This window comes from Pezoporus wallicus, unplaced genomic scaffold, assembly GCF_028554395.1.
Source record: "Pezoporus wallicus isolate ANWC-B61680 ecotype Strahan unplaced genomic scaffold, APGP_CSIRO_Pwel_v1 contig_7673, whole genome shotgun sequence".
Lineage (NCBI taxonomy): Eukaryota > Metazoa > Chordata > Aves > Psittaciformes > Psittacidae > Pezoporus > Pezoporus wallicus.
In genome coordinates, this window is record NW_026639532.1 from 465,164 (window position 1) to 487,759 (window position 22,596).

Below are 22,596 nucleotides of genomic sequence, written 5' to 3' on the forward strand. Positions count from 1 at the left end.
GATTCCCATCCATCAGCTGATCCGTAGACTGGAGAGTCAGGGGGTGATCAGCAGGACCCGCTCGCCCTTCAATAGCCCCGTATGGCCAGTGCGAAAGTCTAACGGAGAATGGAGACTAATGAGGGACTATTGTGGCCTGAATGAAGTCACACCACCATTGCGTGCTGCCGTACCAGACATGGTAGAATTTCAGTATGAACTAGAGTCAAAGGCAGCCAAGTGGTATGCCATGACTGATATTGTTAATGCATTTTTCTCAATTCCTTTGGCAGCAGAGTGCAGGCCACAGTTTGCTTTTACTTGGAGGGGTGTCCAGTTCACTTGGAACTGATTGTCCCAGGGGTGGAAACACAGCCCTACCATCTGCCATGGGCTGATCCAGACTGCACTGGAACAGGGGCAGGCTCCAGAACACCCGCAATGCATTGATGACATTATTGTGTGGGGCGATACAGCGGAAGAAGTCTTTGAGAAAGGGAGGAAAATAATCCAAATCCTGCTGAAAGCTGGTTATGCCATAAAACAGAGTAAGGTCAAGGGACCTGCACAAGAGATTCAATTCTGGGGAATAAAATGGCAAGATGGACATCGCCAGATCCCTGCAGATGTGATCAACAAGATAACAGCAATGTCTCCACCAACTAGTAAGAAAGAAATGCAAGCTTTCTTGGGTGCTGTGGGGTTCTGAAGAATGCACATCCCAAGTTACAGTTCGATTGTAAGCCCTCTCTATCATGTGACCCGGAAGAAGAATGATTTTAAATGGGGCCCTGAGCAGCAACAAGCCTTTGAGCAAATTAAACGCGAGATAGTTCATGCAGTAGCCCTTGGACCTGTCCGGACCCGGCCAGATGTAAAAAATGTGCTCTACACTGCAGCTGGGGAGAACGGTCCTACCTGGAGCCTCTGGCAGAAAGCTCCAGGGGAGACTCTGGCAGAAAGTTCCAGGGGAGACTCGAGGTTGACCCCTTGGATTTTGGAGTCGGGGATATAAAGGATCTGAGGCCAGCTATACCCCAACTGAGAAAGAGATACTGGCAGCCTATGAAGGGGTTCGAGCTGCTTCTGAAGAAGTGATTGGCATTGAAGTGCAGCTCCTCCTGGCATCCGGTCTGGATGTTCAAATGCAGGGTCTCCTCTACACATCATGCAACTGATGCTACATGGAGTAAATGGGCTGCACTAATTACACAACGAACTCGAATAGCAAATCCGAGTCATCCAGGAATTCTAGAAGTCATCATGGACTGGCCAGAGGGCAAAGATTTTGGAATGCCCCCAGAGGAAGAGGTGATGTGTGCTGAAGAGTCCCCACCATATAATAAACTGTCAGAAAGTGAAAAGCAGTATGCCTTGTTTACTGATGGTTCCTCACATATTTTGTGAAAGCATCAAAGATGCTGCATGGAGTCCCTGACGACAAGCTGCAGAAACTGCTGAAGGAGATTGTCAGTTTGCCGAGGTGAAAGCCATCCAGCTGGCCTTGGGCATTGCTGAACGGGAAAAGTGGCCAGTACTTTACCTCTATACTGACTCATGGATGGTGGCAAATGCCCTGTGGGGGTGGTTGAAGCAATGGAAGCAGAGCAACTGGCAACGCAGAGGTAAACCCATCTGGGCTGCTGCTCTGTGGCAAGATATTGCTGCCCGGATGCAGAACCTGGTGGTGAAGGTACGTCATGTAGATGCCCATGTACCCAAGAGTCGGGCCACTGAGGAACAGCAGAACAACCAACAAGTGGATAAAGCGGCTAAGATTGAAGTGGCTCAGATGGACTTAGAGTAGCAACATAAAGGTGAATTATTTTTGGCCCGGTAGGCCCATGACACTTCAGGCCATCGGGGCAGAGATGCAGCCTACAGATGGGCTCATGATGGAGGGGTGGGTTTAACAATGGACACTTGCCCAGGTTATTCTGAAGGGGGCCTATAGGGATGCTGGGGAGGGACTCTTCATTAGGGATTGTAGTGACAGGACAAGGGGTAACATGTTAAACAGGGGAAGTTTTGATTGGATATAAGGAGGAAATTCTTTCCTGTTAGGGTGGTGATGTACTGGAATGGGTTGCCCAGGGAGATTGTGAATCCTCCATCCCTGGCAGTGTTCAAGACCAGGTTGGACAAAGCCTTGGGTGAGATGGTTTAGTGTGAGGTGTGCCTGCCCAGTGCAGAGGGGTTGGAACCAGATGATCTTAAGGTCCTTTCCAACCCTAACTATTCTATGATTCTATGATTCTAAGCTAAATGGTTAAATCCTTTTTGGTGTGGAGGACAATGGCTGAAGTATAAATATGGGGAGGCCTGGCAGACTGACTATATCACACTGCCACCAACCCGCCAAGGCAAGTGCCATGTGCTTACCATGGTGGAAGCAACCATTGCATGGCTGGAAACATACGCTGTGCCCCATGCCACTGCCCGGAACACTATCCTGGGCCTTGAGAAACAGATTTTGTGGTGACACGGCACCCCAGAGAGAATTGAGTCAGACAATGGGACTCATATCCAGAACAGCCTTATAGACACTTGGGCCAAAGAGCATGGCATTGAGTGGGTATATCACATCCCCTACCATGCACCAACCTCTGGGAAAATCGAACGGTACAATGGGCTGTTAAAAACTACACTGAGAGCGATGGGTGGGGGAACTTTCAAGCATTGGGATACACATTTACCAAAGGCCACCTGGTTGGTCAACACCAGAGGATCTGCCAACAGGGCTGGCCCAGCCCAGTCAGAACTTTTACATATTGTAGAGGGGGACAAAGTTCCCGTGGTGCATATGAAGAATTTGCTGGGGAAGACAGTCTGGGTTATTCCTGCTTCAGGTAAAGGCAAACCCACTCGTGGGATTGCTTTTGCCCAGAGACCCAGATATACTTGGTGGGTAATCCAGGAAGATGGGGAAGTCTGATGTATACATCAAGGGGATTTCATTTTAGAGGAAAACAGCCAGTGAACTCAATTGTATGCTGTTGCCTGCTATGTAGCACTTTTATAGCCCACCAGCGAGTGGCCCTGACTTCCCTCTGACCATCATCCCAACAAAGAATGAACTGTGATGAAACCAGATGAGTTCTGCAGTATCATCAGTAGGCAATGATCTAACACTGCACACAGCCTCTCCTGCTCTGAAAGACCGTTACGAGAGATGGAGCCTGACATCATGGACTGGATGGACTCAGCAGCTTTATAGGGATTGGGCCATGCACTAAGGAATAATATCTCTCTCTCTCTCTCTCTGTATATATATATGAGATAATAGTGATGGTATATTGAAAATGTGGGATCTGAGCATGACATAAATAGTATGGAATAAGGGGTGGATACTGTCCTGGGTTCAGCAGTAGCAGTCATTTTTCTCCTTCTTAGTAGCTGGTGCAGCGCTGTGTTTTGACTTTCAGCCTGGGAACAGTGCTGATAAGAACGGTATTTTTAGTTGCTGCTCAATAATGTTTAGTTTGACCAAGGACTTTCTGAGTCTCATGCTCTGCCAGGGAGGAGGGGAAGCCGGGAGGAAGCAGAGACAGGACACCTGACCCAGACTGACCAAAGAGGTATTCCATACCACAGCATGTCATGCCCAATATATAAACTGGGGGCAGTTACCTGGAAGGGCTAGATCATTGCTTGGGTCGGGCTGGGTATCGGTCGGCAGGTGGTGAGCAGTTGTATTCTCTTATTCTCTCCCATTGGTATTTCCCTTATTATTATTACACTTTTTCACGGACACCCCCTTGTCATGGTGAAAGAGCTTGCCTGCCCTTGTGAGGTTAGGGGGCTATGCTGGTGGTGGCACATGCCTCTGGTAGGGTCTCCCATTCCAGACAGGTCTCAACTGAAGGGTCAGACAAAGTGTGTCCATGGGCAGGATAGGCTCACTAACCTTCGGGCAACCATCCTAGAAGGACAACTCTAACTTCAAACCTGGGCAGATGGAGCTCGTATAGCCCTGTAAGGCCATCCATCTAAGAGAAGGGTACTCTAACCAAACCTACGACCCGAGGAGTTTGCTGTCACTGGCCAAGCTCGCTAGGCCCTGGCAGATAAACCTCAGGTGTAAAGGGTGGGGTCAGTTCTGTGCACGCTGTGCCTCACCTAAAAAATCCACTGCGCAGGCCTGAAGGGTTTACCCACACTTAGTGCCTGTAGTGACAGGCAAGGGACGAAACGGCAGGTGATAAGGTGCACTGGAAGTCACAGACCCAACCCTGCATGCAGGCGGTTCAGGACATTGGTCGCTTGAGACTGACCCAGGAGATGACAGTCTTGTTCGGCAACATCCTGAATGACCAAGCAGGCTTTTTTCAAGGAGAGCACTGCTTGCTCTATATGGAGAGAGGCCTAGAAAAGATGGCCTAACCAAAGCTCGTCTCCCCTTCCACCTGGTTGGCTAGCCACAGCCAACAGGCATCTTCTGTTGCGGTAGATTAAAGACAAAGAGACAAAGTCATACACCTGCCTCCCAAGGTGTGTCCAGATTGACATTCACATGTTGGAACGTCAGAACCATGCTTGATACGGTGAACAGTGGGCATCCTGAGCGCCGTCCTGTGTTAATTGCCCACCAACTGTCATGACTCAACATTGATATTGCTGCTCTCAGTGAAGTTCGTCTTCATGAGGAAGGTACCCTTAAACAACATGGTGCTGAGTATACTCTGCTGGTCAGGCAAATCCAAACCTGAAAGTCATCTTTCTGGAGTTGGCTTCATGTTTAAAAACTCCATTGTCTCTAAACTTGAAAATTTGCCGATAGGTCATTCCGATTGTATTGTCTCCCTACATTTTCCACTACACAATAAGCAACATGTTGTTCTTTTCAGCCTGTATGCTCCAACTCTGCAAGCTGACCCTGAAGAAAAAGACAAATTCTACTCTGACCTGCGTTGCCTCACTCAAAAGGTTCCTATAGATGATAAGATAGTAATCCTTGGTGACTTCAACGCTGGAGTAGGTAAGAACTTTGTAGCCTGGAAAGGAGTACTAGGCAAGCACAGTGTTGCTAGCTGCAATAACGGTTGTCTCTCGCTACAGTTTTGTGCAGAGCAGCAGTTTACCATCACCAACACTGTTTTCCATCAGAAAGACAGCTGGAAGACAACCTGGATGCATTCTTGATCTAAACATTGGCACCTTATTGGTTATATCTTAGTGCGCCAGAGAAATAGTCGTGATGTCTGTCACAACCGAGTGATGCCTAGTGCAGAATGTCAAACAGACCATTGCCTTGTGCGTTGCAAACTTAACTTCCACTTCAAGCCCAAACCTAAGAGGGGCAGCATTCTGAGGAGGAGGCTCAATGTTAATTATCTCCAAATAGCTGCAGTGAGGAACAGTTTTCAGGCTAACCTTCAAACTAGGCTTGAAGACCAGCTTGTAGATTCTTTTCCTGAAGCGCTTTGGCAACATATTAAAAATAGCATCCTGCAGTCCTCTGTAGAATCCTTTGGGTTCTCCTTAAAGAAAAACAAAGACTGGTTTGATGATAACAATCAGGAGGTCCAGGAACTGCTGACAAAGAAAAGATATGCCCATCAAGCACACCGCGCTCAGCCACTTTGCCATTTAAGAAAAGTAGCCTTTCATCTTGTGTGTAGTAAACTCCAACAGAAACTTCAAGACATCCAGAACAAGTGGTGGCTCAGTCTAGCAGAAAAGACTCAATTATGTGCAGATTTGGGTGGCCACAGAGGATTCTATGAGGCTCTGAAAGCAGTGTATGGACCCACATTTCAGGTCCAAAGCCCTTACTTAGAGCAGATGGCCAAAAGCTTCTTACAGATAAAATCTGCATCCTGAATCATTGGTCTGAACATTTTCAAACACTCTTTAGTGCTAACCGTGTAGTCCAACGTGAAGGAATCCAGCACATTTTACAACATCCAGTGAAAAATGAATTGGATATAGCTCCTACTATGGGAGAGACTCTTAAGGCTCTACAGCAGGTGAAAACTGGCAAGGCAGCTGGGGTTGATGAAATCCCACACGAAATCTGGAAGCACAGAGGCCAAGCACTTCATGCTAAATTTCATGAGCTAGTTGTGCACTGTTGGGAGCAAGGTAAATTACCATCAGATCTTTGTGATGGAATCATCATCACTGTATAAGAAAAAAGGTGTAAAGTCAGACTGCTCAAGCTACCGAGGTATAGCTCTGCTCTCCATTGCTGGAAAAATTCTTGTAAGAATACTACTGAATAGATTAGTGCTCGCTATTGCAGAAGAACTTCTACCTGAAAGTCAGTGTGGTTTCAGAGCTAATAGAAGTACCAAAAACATGGTATTTGTTCTCAGACAACTGCAAGAAAAGTGTAGAGAACAGAATAAGGGGCTGTATGTAACTTTTGTTGACCTCACCAAAGCTTTTGACACTGTGAGGAGAAAAGGCCTGTGGCTGATCTTGGAACGATTAGGTTGTCCCCACCAGTTCCTCAAAATTATTATTCTGTTACATGAGGATCAGCAAGGCCAAGTCAGATATAGCAATGCACTCTCTGAGCCCTTCCCAAAAACCAGTGATGTGAAACAAGGTTGCGTTCTCACACCAACTTTATTCCCAATCTTCTTCAGCATGATGCTCCAAAAGCCTATGGTAGACCTCGAAGATCAAAATGGCATTTATATTCAATATCATACTGATGGGAGCCTATTCAATCTAAGGCAACTGAAGTCCCACACTAAGACGTTAAATCATCTTGTCTGTGAACTGCTTTTTGCTGATGATGCTGCCCTTGTTGCCCACACAGAAGCAGCACTGCAGCGTTTAACATCTTGCTTTGCGGGGGTGGCTGAGCTTTTTGGGCTGGAAGTCAGCTTGAAGAAGACAGTAGTTCTCTACCAACCTGCACCACAGGAAGATTACCATCATCCCCACATTACCATTGGCGAGTCAGAGCTTAAGTCAGTTCAGCAGTTCAGCTATCTGGGAAGCGTTATTTCCTTGGATGCCATGGTCGACAAGGAGATAGACAACAGAATAGCAAAGGCATCTAGAGCCTTCGGAAAACTCCATAAAAGAGTCTGGTGCAATAAACACCTGAAGAAAAGTACAAAGATTAGTTTCTATAGAGCCATTGTACTATCTACTCTTTTATATGGGCCTGAATCATGGGTTATCTACTGCCATCACCTGCAACTCCTCGAACGCTTTCATCAGTGCTGCCTCCACACAATTCTAAACATTCATTGAACTGACTATGTGTCAAATGTTACTGTCCTTGAACAGGCAGGGGTCACCAGTATCGAGGCCATATTGCTGAAATTGAGGCTGCGCTGGGCAGGGCACGTCTCTAGGATGAGGGATCACTGCCTCCCTAAGATCGTGTTTTACGGTGAACTTGCCACCAGTTGCCGCAAGAGAAGTGCCCCAAAGAAGAGGTATAAGGAAACAATACCTTAGCCTTGGCCATATTAACTATCATCAGTGGTCCACCTTGGCCTCCAAACAGGAGACTTGGAGACACACCATACCTAACGCCGTTGACTCCTTTGAGAACACATGCAGAACTAGTCTCGAGGAGAAAAGACAACATAGAAAGAATCGTGCCCCGCCTATACCACCCAAGGAGACCTTTTGCTATGCTTTTTGCAACCGGATTTGCCTATCTCACATTGGCCTTTTTAGTCATCAGCGCGCTTGTAGTAAGTGTGGGTAAAGCCCTTCTCAAATCTTCGTTCGCAAAGTCAAGCCATGATGATGATGATAATGATTATTGGTGGTAGCAGCAGTGGTTTGTGTTATACCTTAGTTACTGGACTGTTCTTATCTCAAGCCGTGGGAATTACATTCTTTTGATTCTCCTCCCCATCCCTCTGGGAATGGGGGGGAGGAAGCTGGGGTGGAGTGAGTGAGCAGCTGCGTGGTTCTGAGTTACCGGCTGGGCTTAAACCATGACAGCTCATTATCTGGATGGACACCAGTGACAGGTGGTGTCCCTTGGGGATCTGTACTGGGACCAGTACTCTTTAATATTTCGTGGTTTAAGCCCAGCCAGTAAGTCAGAATCGTGCAACTCAAAGGTTGAGAGGATCCAGAGGAGAAACAGAAAGATGACCAGAGGGATGTAACACCTCTGCTATAAGGAAAGGCTGAGAGAATTGGGCTTCTTTAGCCTGGAGAAGAGAAGACTCCTGGGAGACCTTTTTGTGGCCTTTCAGTTCTTAAAAGGGGCCTGTAAGAAAGATGGGGAGAGACTTTTTAGCAGGTCTGTTGTGATAGGACGATGGGTGATGGTTTTAAACTAAGAGGAGAGATTCAGGCTGGATATGAGGAAAAACATCTTCACAGAGAGGCTGGTAAAGTACTGGCATGGGTTGCCCAGAGAGGTGGTGGATGCACCATCCCTGGAGACATTCAAGGCCAGGCTGGATGTGACTCTGGGCAACCAGATCTAGTTGAAGATGTCCCTGCTCATTCCAGAGGGGCTGGACTAGATGACCTCTGAAGGTCTCTTCCAACACTAACTATTCTATGATTCTGTGATAAGTACCTTCTTCTCTGGCACATCAGCCCAAATACTCTCTTTGGAACACAGTGCCTTTATATAAACTAATTAAAATTTCCAAACTTGTTATGCCAGTGAGATTTGTAATGCTAAGTAACTATAAGATCTATACATGAAATGCTGCCTCTCTGTGAGAAAATAATGGATGTTGGTTTAGCTTACTTTGGCATTGTTTTTCTGTCTGCTATGCTGTACCTGCATGCATGCCTAAGTAGAGGAAAACAGTGGATGAACGTGTATTGTCATGTGTGTATTGAATAAGCCAGGAATTTTATGAGATTGGCTAGCACTACTTACTCATTTAATTAAACAGTCTGATGATCTGTTCACACCATTTATTTCAGGTTTATCACCCTATCATAATTTATGTTTACAAGAAGAGAAATATACATTAAAAAAGAAAAGCAGAGTGCCCCAAAATGCTTCACAATAAGCAAAGTTTACGGAATGACAAGAACATACTTAGTTTCTACATTTTTTATAAAGGTTTAGATCAAGAGTATGAGTATTAAATTCTACATGGTTTTATGCACTAAATGTTCATTTTATGAAATATGAAGAATGTACATGACACCTCATTGATCCAAAAATGCAATTGAACAATGTCATACCATCAGTCTCTGCAGGTTAGACAGCAACATCTTGACTTGATTTCCTAAAAGCATTGCTCAGAAATACTTTGAGTTATCCTATGACAACAATCAATGCTGCTAGCTTTTTTTAACAATATGCAAGAAAAATAAGCATGTCAGCTGCAGAGTTTGGAAGTGCATCAGTTGCAGGGCATACAGCCTCAGGAAAAACAGGGGAGAGAGTATCATTCTTGGGTTAATCGAAGGCTTTCTGGTTGAAATTATGAGAAACATTATTATATGAGACATTTGCCTCAGTAATGCATCTAAGTGCATTGCTGCATGCGGAAAGGCATGACTACAAAGGAAGTCTTTGTGAGTTATTTCAATATAAGGATCACAAAATTTGACACTGGATTGTTGATGCCATCTTTCATGTCTTAAGAAAATTTCTGAAGGCCACCTGTCTCAGATATCTCTATAGTTGTCTGCAGTACTGGCATGATGGCATCTGGAAAAACAGAAATAGAGAGAAATAACGATGTTTGGTTTTATGCAAAAATGGATTGCTTATGTTTGATTTTGAGAAAATATCTCACTTTACTTTCAGTAAAACAATCTTCATGTTCAAAAACAACTGAAAAGATAATAAGTTCTTATTTTCTATCTGCATTGTAATATTTTTCACTATTTGTTTTTATTTCATTGAAAGAACTTTTACTTTTGAAAACTTTTTGTTGAACCAAAGGACATTGTAATAATATGCTATGTCCCTCAAGTAGCCGCAGTAGAGAGCAATCAAAATAATGCATATTACTTTCAGTCACAGAAAAGATTAAAACTAGGCAATGATATTATTATTTGTGCTTTGATGCAGGCCTATAATAAGTGATTTGCTTTTGTTGTTCTAAAATAAATCTCCAGAAATCTGTCCTGGTTTTCTTTTGTTTTGTACATGATTGTTCTTGAGCCAGAATGAATCACTGAAGCTGCTGTTTTAAGTCATCTGATGGATTCTTTTCATTGTTGTGTGGAAGACATTTTCAAGGAAATAAGAAGAAAAAAAATGCATTCTATTTAAAAATAATTGGGCTAACTTTACAATGACTGACTTCAGGAATTTGGGCTGCTTTATGCTGATGGATATTAAAAGTTAGAAAAAAAAAGCATTTTAACAATATACAATTTGCTGGTTTACTCAGCAATTCTGGAAAATTGTGATGTTTAGCTACTATAGATTTTGCTCAGGAATGGCAGGCTATGATAGTCACTAAAGCCAACTATATGCTGGGCTGCATCCCCAACAGAGTGAGCAGCAGGTCAAGGGAGGGGATTCCCCCACTCTGCTGCGCTCTGGGGAGAACCACCCCTGCAGTCCTGCATCCAGCTCTGGGTCAGCAACACAAGAGGGACATGGAGCTGTTGAAGAGAGTCCAGAGGAGGCCATGGAGATGCTGCAAGGGCTGGAGCAGCTCTGCTCTGGAGACAGGCTGAGAGAGCTGGGCTGGTTCAGCCTGGGGAAGAGAAGGCTCCTTAAGGGGAGACCTTAGAGCAGCTGCCAGTGCCTAAAGGGGCTACAGGAAACATGGAGAGGGGCTTTTGAGAGGGACCAGGACAAGGGGCAATGGTTTCAGCCTGACAGAGGGGAGATTGAGATGAGCTCTTAGGCAGAAGTTCTTCCCTGTGAGGGTGCTGAGACGCTGGCACAGGGTGCCCAGAGAAGCTGTGGCTGCCCCTTCCCTGGCAGTGTTCAAGGCCAGGTTGGACAGGGCTTGGAGCAACCTGGTCTAGTGGGAGGTGTCTCTGCCCATGGCAGGGGTGGTTGGAACTGGATGAGCTTTAAGGTCCCTTCCAACCCAGACCACTCTGGGATTGTGTGATTCCTCTCTGCAGCAGATCACTGGTGGTGAAGAAGGGTCCTTGCGTTCTGTAGTCTCTGCCTTCTGAAGAATGCGCAACAATGCAATAAGACACCATTTCTGTCCTGGAAATAAGGTAGAAGGGACAGAGCTTGTCTACGGCTTCCATGGAAAGAAAACTAGTCAAAAGAGGAGGAACAGGCAAGCAGAACAGTGGAAAATGGAGCTTATTTTCACTGCTGCTCCTGAAGTATTTTCTAGATCACAATCAGAGTATCTGTTTCTGAGAAGGGATGTTCTGCTTCCTCTCTCATAACCCCTCCCAGTCTTAACCTCTCCTTCGGCAAGAGCACTGAAGGACATCAGATGCTTTCCTGCTCAAGGCAATCTGCTGCCTTACTTTGCTTCTGCCCAGAGCTGCCCCGTTTTGCTGATAAAATATCTCAATTTTCCCATCTTTTCAATGTGTTGCAGAAAGGTCACCACAAACACATCATGTTTCCCTGGGTGGGCAGGTCTCTTCAAGTTCTATTTGCTGAAAGCCCTGAAAAGATGTAGTTGGCTACTGGCTCTTCCTTGAGGTGTAACTAGGGATGAGTTATTGAAAAAAACCCAGCCCCACCATACTGTAGTATGACAAGATAACAAAGATCTTTCCTCAAACACCTTGCTTGCACTGCAAGGTGTTTGTCTTGTGGAAGAAGTTCACAAGTCAAATAGAATTTTGCCTGACTCATGGAAGAAGCTGTGAACCCCACATCTCTGTCACAGTTGGAAAGGCACATTATTCATTTCAGTGATGTATTGTTACTGTGCTGTTACTAGGCACAGCACTTGAAGTCCTTCATGGGCATTAGGAAGACACCCGGGCTAAGCACGTGCTGGCATGTGCATGATTCAGCTGGGTAACTGAATCTAGTAACTGTGCAATGTTTTAGTTCATGCTTCATTTCTTCCTTGTGCTGCTACAGAATCCATGTAAATAAATAATAGTTTTTTCCAATTAAGAAACTTACACAGGAAAAGCTCAGATCAGCAGTGGAGTAAGGAGGGTCTGAGGGAGCATCCTCCTTCTTCCTGAGGTCCTGAGGGAGCAGGAAGGGGCTGCTGTGCAAGGGCTGGGGATCCAGGCACTGAAGATAGCAGTGGAGCAGGGGGACAGAATGCAGCCCACAGTGCTCAGGGAGAGAGAGAGCAGGGACCAGTGACATTAGCTGAGGACAGCCAGTAGGACTGATATCACCAGGCAGGCACTTTCTGGTGATGAGGCAGGTCTGGGCAAAGCCAGGAAGTCAAGTTGTTAGGTCAGGAATGGATACAGGGACGTGCATGGCTGGGCACAGGAGCACAGGATATCTGCAGCAGGGGTCAGGAGAGGGGTATGAGCTTGAGCCAGAGCTTGGTACAGTTCCCAGGGGAAGCAGGGGCAGTCCCCACAAGGCTTCTCCCAGCTGTTGCTCGTGCAGCTCTGCTCCCAGAGGACTGATCCAGGGAACTCCTCACCATGTCAGAGCTTGCATAAGCAGAGGTGGCAAATTCAGGGGGGAGGAGATAGATGGATAGAAGGAGGCTGCAGAGACTGTTGGTGCACTGGAGGCCAACAGTGAGTGCTAGTATTTCTCCAAACATGGTGCTTCAACAATGACTAAGGTAGTATGCAAGGAGTTCATTTAGGAATATATTAACAAGCTGATATTGAGGAGAATTAAGTTATTACTATCACAAATGTTTGGAATTCTCCACGATGGCTTTAACAAAGGTCTGAACATCCTGCCCAGTGGTGACAGAAGAGTGGCAGTGTCAGGAACTGAAAAGGATTATTTGAGGAACACTAAGAAGGAAATTAAAAGTGAGACATACACCATGGCAACATTTTCATAGCATTATGTATGAACTAAATACACCATGAAGCGGGAACAGTTAATTAAATCCTCTTAGGTTTGAGCTATCTCCAGTTTGTTCTTTTACAAAAAAACAGGTGCAGCTTTGTCAGAGTGACCTGCACTAATATTCTTTTAAACAACAGCCTCTTAAAAAAGGTGTCATATTGTGGGAGGGGTTCTGTCCATCAGTTCAAAAGCAGCCTCTTCTGATGCTATTTAAAAACTTCTCTTCTGCTCCCTATCCATGGAAGTGGGGTTTGGAATTAGGTGATCTTTAAGATCTCTTCCAATCTAAACCATTCTATGATTTTGATTCTATACTGTCAATTGGTGATTTTCAGAATACAAATTTTGGTAGTGGTTTTATTTTCTGCCTACCTTTCCTGTACCCTGTATTGGAAAGTTTGACTGGTAGATGCTAAAATGCTTTCCCCTCCATTTAATCTATACCTATGGCTTGAAACTTTCTGCTCAGGTACAAAAATTTTGTTTTGCATTTAGAATACACAACCCTGGTTAATATAAATACTCTACTGGGTGCAAGCAGAGCATATTCATTCTCAAGTAATTTTATTACTTGTTAAAGAACCTTCTGAGAAATAGTTATGCATTATCAGGCTTCCAAATGCTTTGCATATAATGAATATGCAAAGCACAGCCTGCTGTATATATAGCTTCATTTTGTGTATAGAATGATACATATTGCAGAGACGATTTAATCAAATGTATACGAGACAGATAAAGCAATTGCACTCTTAAAAAAGTATATTTTCCTTCAAGAATCTTTTTTAATTAGCTACTTTATCTTTTTACTTATTAATCTTCAGGTCAGTATTTAAATCTTAGAGAAATGTAAACTGAAAAAATAAACTTATTTAAAGTTATATTCTTTATAAGCTGTAATCAGATTGTCAGCTTAAGTAGTTCGCATGTAGATCTATATAATGTTTCACTTGTATATCATTTTAATGCAGAATAGGTTCTTTGCCGGGAATTCAGCCCGTCACTGGATGTTTAAATTTTCAGTGTCTGTTGTCATGGCAACTGAAATTGACTCTGGTACCCACTGTGTTAAACATAAATTAATTTAAAGCCATAGCATCTTGAAATGCTTTATTCTCTTAAAAAATCTTGCTTTTCCTTAAATTTATTGAAGTAAAAAATAGCTATACTTGAAATAGCATTTAAAATACATAAATTCTCAGCTAATTATTAGTTTTACTTGTGGAATTCTGTAAATTGAACGTAATAAATAATGTATGTATAGAAAATTGTTCCTCCATTTCTTGCGGAACTGCACTTTTCAAACAATATAACTGATACATTTTAGCCAGTCTTTATTTTGAATTCTTGCGCTTTGAATTTACAGTTTCACTGATTTCAAATCTGCATGTTAGACTGACCAAGTGAAATTACAGGATTCATGATTTCCTTAAATTTCCTAGTTCTTTTGCAGTTTCATTATGCTTCTGTTAAAACTTCTAACTTATGTCTTATGTCTAATTTTATCCTATTATCCTTTATGAAAAGAACCTATAAAACACAACTATGTATATATTTAAAGGAAAGAGTGTGTCACGTGTGAGATCGCTTAAGATTCTCACAGTTCCAAAGAGGATTAAGAAGAGAGATGATATGCACATGCTGAAGAGAGAGATTGCTCCAGCAGGCATAACAATTGTTTTTCTCTTGATATTTGTAAAGTCAGTCACTCACAGCCTAATCTATCCTCTTACATGTCTAACTAAAAATAACAGCTTATGATGTACAGCATCATGTAGGGTTCCTCAATGCAGGAGATCGTCAATGACTCTGTTTTGCATAACATTGCTGACATTTAAAAAAGATTTTGTGGTTTAACCTTCCTGAGACAGGTAGGTCTCACACATTTCATTCCCCATGGTTTCTACAGTACAGTGCTCTTCTCAAAGGACTAATGCTGAAATAGTTCTTTGAAAGAACTAGGTTTCAGTTTTATGTTGAAAAGATTGTTTATTTTATAAAGCATGTGAACAAAATGTGATCCTTTCTGAAAATGCAAGCATCTAAAAAAAATATTTACACATTTAGAAATGAGTGTTTTTCTAGGCAATAACAGCCTGATTTTTTATTATTTATTACGGAAATCTTAAAAAAAAATAAAACCCTGGTGCAGTTTGAACAATCATCTTCTAGATACTGGGTCTTATGCAATGAAACACTCTCCACTGCAATAACTCATGTTGTTCATATTTTATTTCATTTCTGTGTGGAAAACACTGATTAATATTCAAGGCTTTAAAAATTACTGCTGAAATTCAGATGTGAATGTCTGTTGGTGTCTCTATGAGCCTAGCAGTTGTAACCTTGCCATATTGACACATACTATAATGAGACATTTAAGAAAACAGAAATCTGCTGCAGCTCTGCATGACTCATTTGCACCAGCAGCACACTTTCATTAATAACCCAGCAGAGACAACAAATCTGAATCTAAGTTTCCTGTGGGGATTTGTGTTGCAATGTTTTCTACAAAAATGTTAATGGCTGCAAATTTCCTCATTTGGATTGTATCTTCCAAACACCTCTTTTTCTTAATGAGTGTGCTGTCACTCATTATGTTAAATCTTCTGTAACAAGCTTCAAAGGAGAAAAGCTCAGATAGCTATTCTTATCTGTCACTGATGGAACAATTACAGTCTTATAAATTACTTAATTTTGTAGACTGCTTGATTCAAACCAGAAGTGGAATAGAATCCTCTCACTCCTGAATTACTGGGAGGGTTTTTCTTCTCAGTTCAGTGAGCAGTAAGTATCACAGAGATCACAGTGAAGATGTAGAGTCATAAGGGTGCTTTCTTACACAAATATGGATTTAAGTATCACATCAATAAATGCCTTCCATAACACAGAAGTTTATTTTCAAGTTGTCTGCAGACAGCTGATTGCTCACTTGATGAACTCAGTTTGTTGGATCCTTCTTTTCCTTGATGAGAGATCAGTTCTTTAATATTAGCCAGGTCTTGCAGTAGGCATTGACAGGCTCCTTCAAAATGCCAAATAAACTGGTATCTTTTACTTGAACAGTATTACTTTTTAAAACATCTCTCTGATCAGATATCTTTCAGCTGATTATGCTGAGATTTCCCTTTAAACTGTTTACTAATCTTAAATTCTATTCCCCTGCTAGAAGTAAATAAATAGCTGGTGTTTCTTTAAGATAGGCAGATTGTAATACTGAAACATGCCTTTCATTTCAGCTCTGATTTTCCAAAATTATTATTTTCATACCACCAAAGATCATTTGTAAGAACATGAATAATTTATCTAACTCCTGGTAAATAGTCAGTAACTTATTACATAGCTTAGCTTCACCAAGGAGATGGTAAAAACAAATTAGTAATAAAATCTGTCGCTTGTTTGGGAATGCATAACATATGCCTCCAAAAGGACTCTTGCTATGATTTCTTTTCATAAGTGGGGAGCAGAGAACAAGACTTTTCCAGAAATATAACATGTTGTGGCTTGGAATATATAGTAAGTTTATTTTTGAAATGGTTAGCAAAATTATCTTAAATAAAACATTCTGAATGTCTTTGCTATCACTTTGGGTAAACCTTTCCCCAACCACACATATATATGAATGTATGCAGCTAAATCATGTAGCAGAAATCAAACTTTCAATGATAATACTCTAATTTTCACTTATTTGGAAAGCTGATGTTTGACAAAGTGAGGGTGAGGTGTTCAGTGAGGGGTTTTTGTCTGTTTCCAAGGGCTTTGTAGTTTATGTCTTTATGCTCTTAAAAAGAAAAAAAAAAAAAAAAAAAGCATGCTAAGAAATCTTGATGGGTTTATTTAGGTCAAGATTACTGAGTTTTTAAATATTTGTAATTTCTCTCACAGTCACTGCTAATGTTTTAGTTTTAATTAATATCTAATATTGCTTCCTTCTGATATTGAAGCATATTAACTAGAGTGAAAAGGGCAGACCAAATTCAGGGGTAACACAGCCAATTTATATGCAAAAAATGAGGTAGTTTGCCTGTCAGCCTCTGTAATATTTCCTAAAAAAATTCTTGAGTACTGAGTCTGGTTTTGCACTGATCTTTCTTGGACACTTGCTGATCATTATTTGGGCTGTTGGAAAAGTTCATAATGAAATCTCCTTAATCCTGAATTTTTTCCTAAGGTCAGGTGAACAGCCAGAGAACTAGTAATACTTGACACTTACTCTGCATTTTGACTTTTCATGGAAAGAAAAAGGAAGTGTCATCTTGAATTTAGTATGAGTTTCCCCTGCTAGGTTGCCTGGTATGGTTGCAATTTTGTGAACAGTGCAGTCAGGAATGCACTTACTGCCTCAATGAGTAGAATATTTCTTGGATAGTAGCGCAAGTTCTCTCAGATGTGGTTCAGATTTTGGTAATTTCCATGAAAATTAAAAAAAAAAAAAAAAAAAAAGCAGCACCGTATGAAATATAGAACAACAGCAGCAAAAGAAACCTGTAGCAGTAAAATTAATAGATACATGTAAGGGGACTGGGGACTGCTTGTCTCTTTTACAGTAACCTGTGTGTTGCAGTAATACCTGCCTGTGCTCATGTTTGGCTTACTGTGCATTGAGATTCAGGGTTTCACTTGAACTTTTTCTCCCCTCTGTAATTAGCATTTATTTCAGGAGAATGCATTTAACTTCTTTTGATGCTAGGGGTTAATTTTCCTCAGCTTTCTTTGAACTCAGTGAACCCGATTTTCATTTACATCAAGAACCTTCTGAGCCACTCTGTTAACTTATTTCCATTTTAAAGGGCTTGTGTGCTGTCAGTATGATGGAAAAGGTCATATTGCAAGCGAAAAATCAGGGCCAGTGGGGTTTCCAGATATCTTGTTTGTGTCTTTCGATGCAATCATAAATAAGAAGGGAAAAATGCTTTCACCAGTAATTTGTTTTTTTCTTTCCAAATATTGAATCTTTCTTGTAAGACTTCTAGAAGTTTAAATATTAAAAGATATTAAAAACACTTTCAATGTTTTCAAACTGGATTCCTTTAAAAAGAATCTGAGTTTATTTGAAGTAAAAATTTCAAAATGGAGCACTTTACATGTTACACATGATTTTCTAGCTTCAGGAACAGTTTATGCTTTGAAAATGGGTAGAAAAAGAGAAGCCCTGCTTTTAGTTCATAAAAATAGCCTGTTATCCTTACAACTGTGATTGGTAAATCTACTACTTTAAAGATGCGATCTTAGGCCCACTGAAGACTCTGCAAACTCCCACTGAATTTACAATCAGATTACAAGCATTTCTCCCAGACAGAGCTTGTTTCTCACACTTACATTTATCAGAGATTTGTTCAGTTTAACTGGAAACATCTAAGGTAAAAATAATGCTACATCACTTTCATATGCAGACTGTTCCGCAGTCTTGCAAATCTTCAGGCCAGGAAACTTTTCCCAGTGAGATAGCCTACGTTTTCCTTACAGTTACACTAAAATATTTAACTTTCAGTCCTTTTAAGGGATTGTTTAATGCCAGGCTATTGTCACTGGCATTTACAGAAAATATGAAGCCTCAGAATTTTTTGAAGAAAGCCTAAAAGAGCTAGACAACCACTTGTTATTAATATGCCTTGAAACAAATATTTTAGTGGTAGGGATCGATCAGTGGGCCAAACTACTTCAGGCTTCTTGTTCCAGTTCTGTTTATGCCTATGAAGAGGTATTTGTCTTCTGTTCTATTGTTTGCTTTCATGGCACTTGTCAAAATCTATTATTTAAGCAAGAAGATTTAGTAATATAATTCATAACTAATGCCCAGATTCTTGAACAGCAGGCTTATCTATGGGTAAAATTGAGATCTTTGTTTCAGTAGAGACATAGCCATACAATCAGTCGTGAGTCATGGAAACATACAGACATCTAGCAAACAGTTCAATGACAGTTAAATATAGCAAACAAATTACACAGAGAACAAACTCTGGAAACTGACATGATGTATTTGTAACACAACTGAGTCCTTGTTTACTGTAGATCCTCTTAAGCATCAGACTTATATAAATAATAAAAGCAGACCCATGTGGTGTCATTTTAAATAGTTAAAGCAGATGGGGAGACGCTGTGTGCAGCTATTTTGTGAGGCTGTAGATCAGAGCTGCAGATAACCCTAGGAAAAATGGCAAAAGCTTTCAAAGTAAGGGAGCCTTCAGGACATCAGGGTCAGAACTATTACTTCTTTTTTGGAGAATAAAAGCCTCTCTCTGCAACAAATAATACGGTGGAATTTCTTTCCTGTGGGTATAGTCTGGTTAGCAGTAAACAATTGTCGCTATGATGTGTGCATGTTCACTGATGTATGTAATCTTTTAACCACCTGCTCCAACAGAAACAGTTGAAATGAAATAACATCCCACAGATAAACGTCTACCCTTCAGAAGCATTTGCATCTTAGTGTTTATGTTCAGGAACTGTCTTGGTTTCCTGGCTTCCAACCAGCAACAGGAGACAGAATTGTATGCAAATTACATTATCCCTTAATTGAAAAAACTGCATGGACTGTAATGGTAAATATTGTGTCTGGTTTATTTTCAAGCTGAACTGCATGAATGACCCTGTAATTCAAAGCAGTAACCTCTGCATGTCAAAACTGCTATCTGCTCCTCTCTTGACATGTTGTCATTTACTACCACAGCAATGGAAATACTTCTACCAACTTTACAAGAAAAAAGTGCCAAATCCAACATACAGGAACTGAATACTGTGCTCAATTAGAGTGATTATGTTTTGCATCTTTTTTTTTATATTGCTTTTTATACTAGACTATTTTGCCAGAATATCCATCTGTTGATCTCACTCATCTAGACAGAACAAAAGCATTGCCTTCTGCCAACTATTTGATTAAAAGGATTATAATTAGCTTTTCTGTTTCCACTGGGACTTCAACTGACATGTTCTTGTCATCTTAAACCAGATAACACAGTATTTATTACAGATTCAGCAATGTGGGAGATCGCATCATCTGAGTAACTGCATCATTGGCTTTGACCCATTAGTTAAAAATGGTCTTTATTTGTAATACAGATTTTCCTACCAATTCAAAAATCAAATGTTATATAAGGTGTTACCATCCAAAATCAGGGAAAATAGCTTCAAACAGAAAAAACATTTACAGAATATTTAAGACTGTTTAACTTCAGAATAGACCCACAGCTGCAGAAGTGTTTTTCCAGTTAAACATTAGGTATAAATGTCAGACATTAATTTCTCTCTCTTCTGTCTCTGTTTCCCACTCAGAATCCTGTTCCTTCCTGAAAGAAATGTAAACTTCAGTGGTGAAATGCTGTAGTTACATCTCTCCAAAGAAACAAGCAATTTTGAGAAATAAATTTGCTTACTCATGACAAGATACTTATAAGTGCACTAAGTCAGTAAAAAAGTGTAATTCTGTGTTGTCATTTAGTGTATAAGGCTAAATATAGAAGATAAGTGCATTAGTTCAACTGAAAACAACACAGTTTTGTTAGTCACAGGCATCAGACACCTGAATCTTCTGTCGATCTCCTGGCTTTTATTCTTTTCTCCTACTTCTCATGCTGAACCTTTTGTTCCTCAGAAGATTCCTGAAGAATCAGTAACAAATACTCTCTTTTTGCAGCATGTGACATTTCATCCTCTTATTCAGGACACTAGGTTTGAGGGCTTGATTTGAGAATCCGGGCAGCAGATTATTTGAAGCCTCTCCTGTGCTGTATCAATAATATTTAATATAAGGTGTGGTGCTGGATTTCAGAACTGCAGGTTTCTCAAACTGGCGCTAGCTTGCAGCAACTAGTACTGTCCAAAGGTTTAACCTGAGATTAAACAAAGCTCTCTTATTTCAATAATAATACCAACAACAACAATAGCTGTAAACAGTGAAAGCATCTAAAAGGACTGTGGGCAATTCTTTGTAATCTGTGGTTTTGTCTAAGAAGATGAAAGTCCCTGAGAAGCTCTAAGATAATGGCTGTAACAGTCCAAGTCTCCTTTCACTTCCATATCACTACAACAATATTAACTTCAAGTGAGACATTAGAATTTTTCATTAATGCAGCTGACTGGACAAAGAACCCAGAATCACAGGTTCCCAATATTGTATAATTGTAATAGCACTAGCATTTGCAAAGGACATTAATTATATGACGTAATCTATTCCAAAACCAGCTAACACAGGGTATAATGTCCAGACATCTGCTTTCAGATGCCTAGTTTATTAACAGCAACAACTCTTCCCCTTCAAAAAAAAAAAAAAAACATTAAGTTTGTAAAGATATTCCTAGAGGAGTTCCCTTACTATTCTCTAACAGCAATAGTGATCCAAAATACTACTTCTGTGTCACAGGTTAGAGTTTCTCAATCTCTGCTATATCTTTGTGAGCTGAGTAAAAACCAATCCTATCATGTATGGTCAGTTCCCGCTAACATTTTGCAACAGTTTGGACAACACAACTTGAATGTTATATGGGGCAATCCCAAGTCTTGAGGTTTGGTTATGTTGTGAAAAATCAATAGTTATTGAAACCAACTGAAAGTTTCTGTTGCTCGGAGACTCTTCTTACTTCTCCTTTCTTTGTTTTCATTTCCTTCCTTCTCCTTGACTTCTAACAGCTTCTTTGCTATTTCTTCCTTTCAAGCTTACATCAAGATTTCTGCTTTCCTAACACACCACTCAAAGAAATGACCTTTGTGACAGATGTTACTCTCGAAAGCCTTCCTCTATGTCTATTGCTCCTGGTCTGTAGGAGTGCAGTAGGTTACAGATGTGTGCCTCTAGACCAAGAAAGGCCCATTGAAAGAAATCTACACTTTTAAAGGAGAGCTACAATGAAGATAGACAGAGAAAAAATCTGGCTTAAATATAAAATTCAGAGTCCAAGTATCTGTGCAGCTTCAGGAAATTTGGAGCTGAATTCACTCTTCAGTTGAAGCCACTTTATGAAAATTTTGGTGAACTGTGAAGCAGCATGATATAACAATACTTTTTGCTCCTGAGTTTCACTTGAATTTTTAGCTGTATCCAGTAAAATATCCCTTAGGGCAGTAGCGATAACTGAAGTAATATTAATCTGATAACTTTTAACATCCAGGTTCTTGCTTTCATGTTTTCAGAAAAAGTTTACATGCAGATCTCTCCAAACAGTTTGTTTAACTAATAATTTTATTCATATTACATTGTTAAATATAGAATTTATTTTGAGAGCTTTTGTATTTTATTAGGAAAATACACGTAACTTCCATTTTTAACACATTCCCCAAATCCGTGGACTACAGAAGTAATTCTTCGTCTCTAGCCAGTAAAAACTAATTGGTGCCATCTTGTGGTAAGTAAAGAAAATACAAAATCTCTGTCACATCCTGCATAATTGTGCACTAAATTTTTCCTTTTTCTTCTCTTGCTTATTCTCTACCTCTCCATACATGCCATTTTGTTACAGTTTGAAGTCTACCTCAGTTTCAAAGACATACCGGTACAGTCGAAAAATGTTCCATTAAAACAATAATTTAAGCAATCTACAGAAAAAGAACAATCTGCAATGCCAACTATGGTCATATTAAAATACAAAATATAGAACAAACAAACTTATGAAACTAGGTTGAGCTACAGCTTGCTTCTTTGGCACATGTAAGCTAAAAGCAACATTATGGACAGGTTCTTTTTGGCATAGGCATCACTGTGGTAGCACAAAACTTGGCAGAGGGACATGCTAGATTTTCAGTGCAAGCATTTGTCTTTGACAGTAACTGTAATTTCTCATGCT

At 40.9% G+C, this 22,596-nt stretch overlaps 1 long non-coding RNA gene across 1 annotated transcript in view; it reads left to right on the forward strand.

Moving 5' to 3' along the window:
• The window catches only part of LOC130602190 (uncharacterized), a 63,707-nt gene extending 43,200 nt beyond the window's left edge, over positions 1-20,507 (forward strand). The window contains exon 3 of the long non-coding RNA XR_008972843.1: positions 20,093-20,507. This is a non-coding gene — a long non-coding RNA (uncharacterized LOC130602190). The remainder of the gene's footprint in view (positions 1-20,092) is intronic.
• Positions 20,508-22,596: the final 2,089 nt, after the last annotated feature.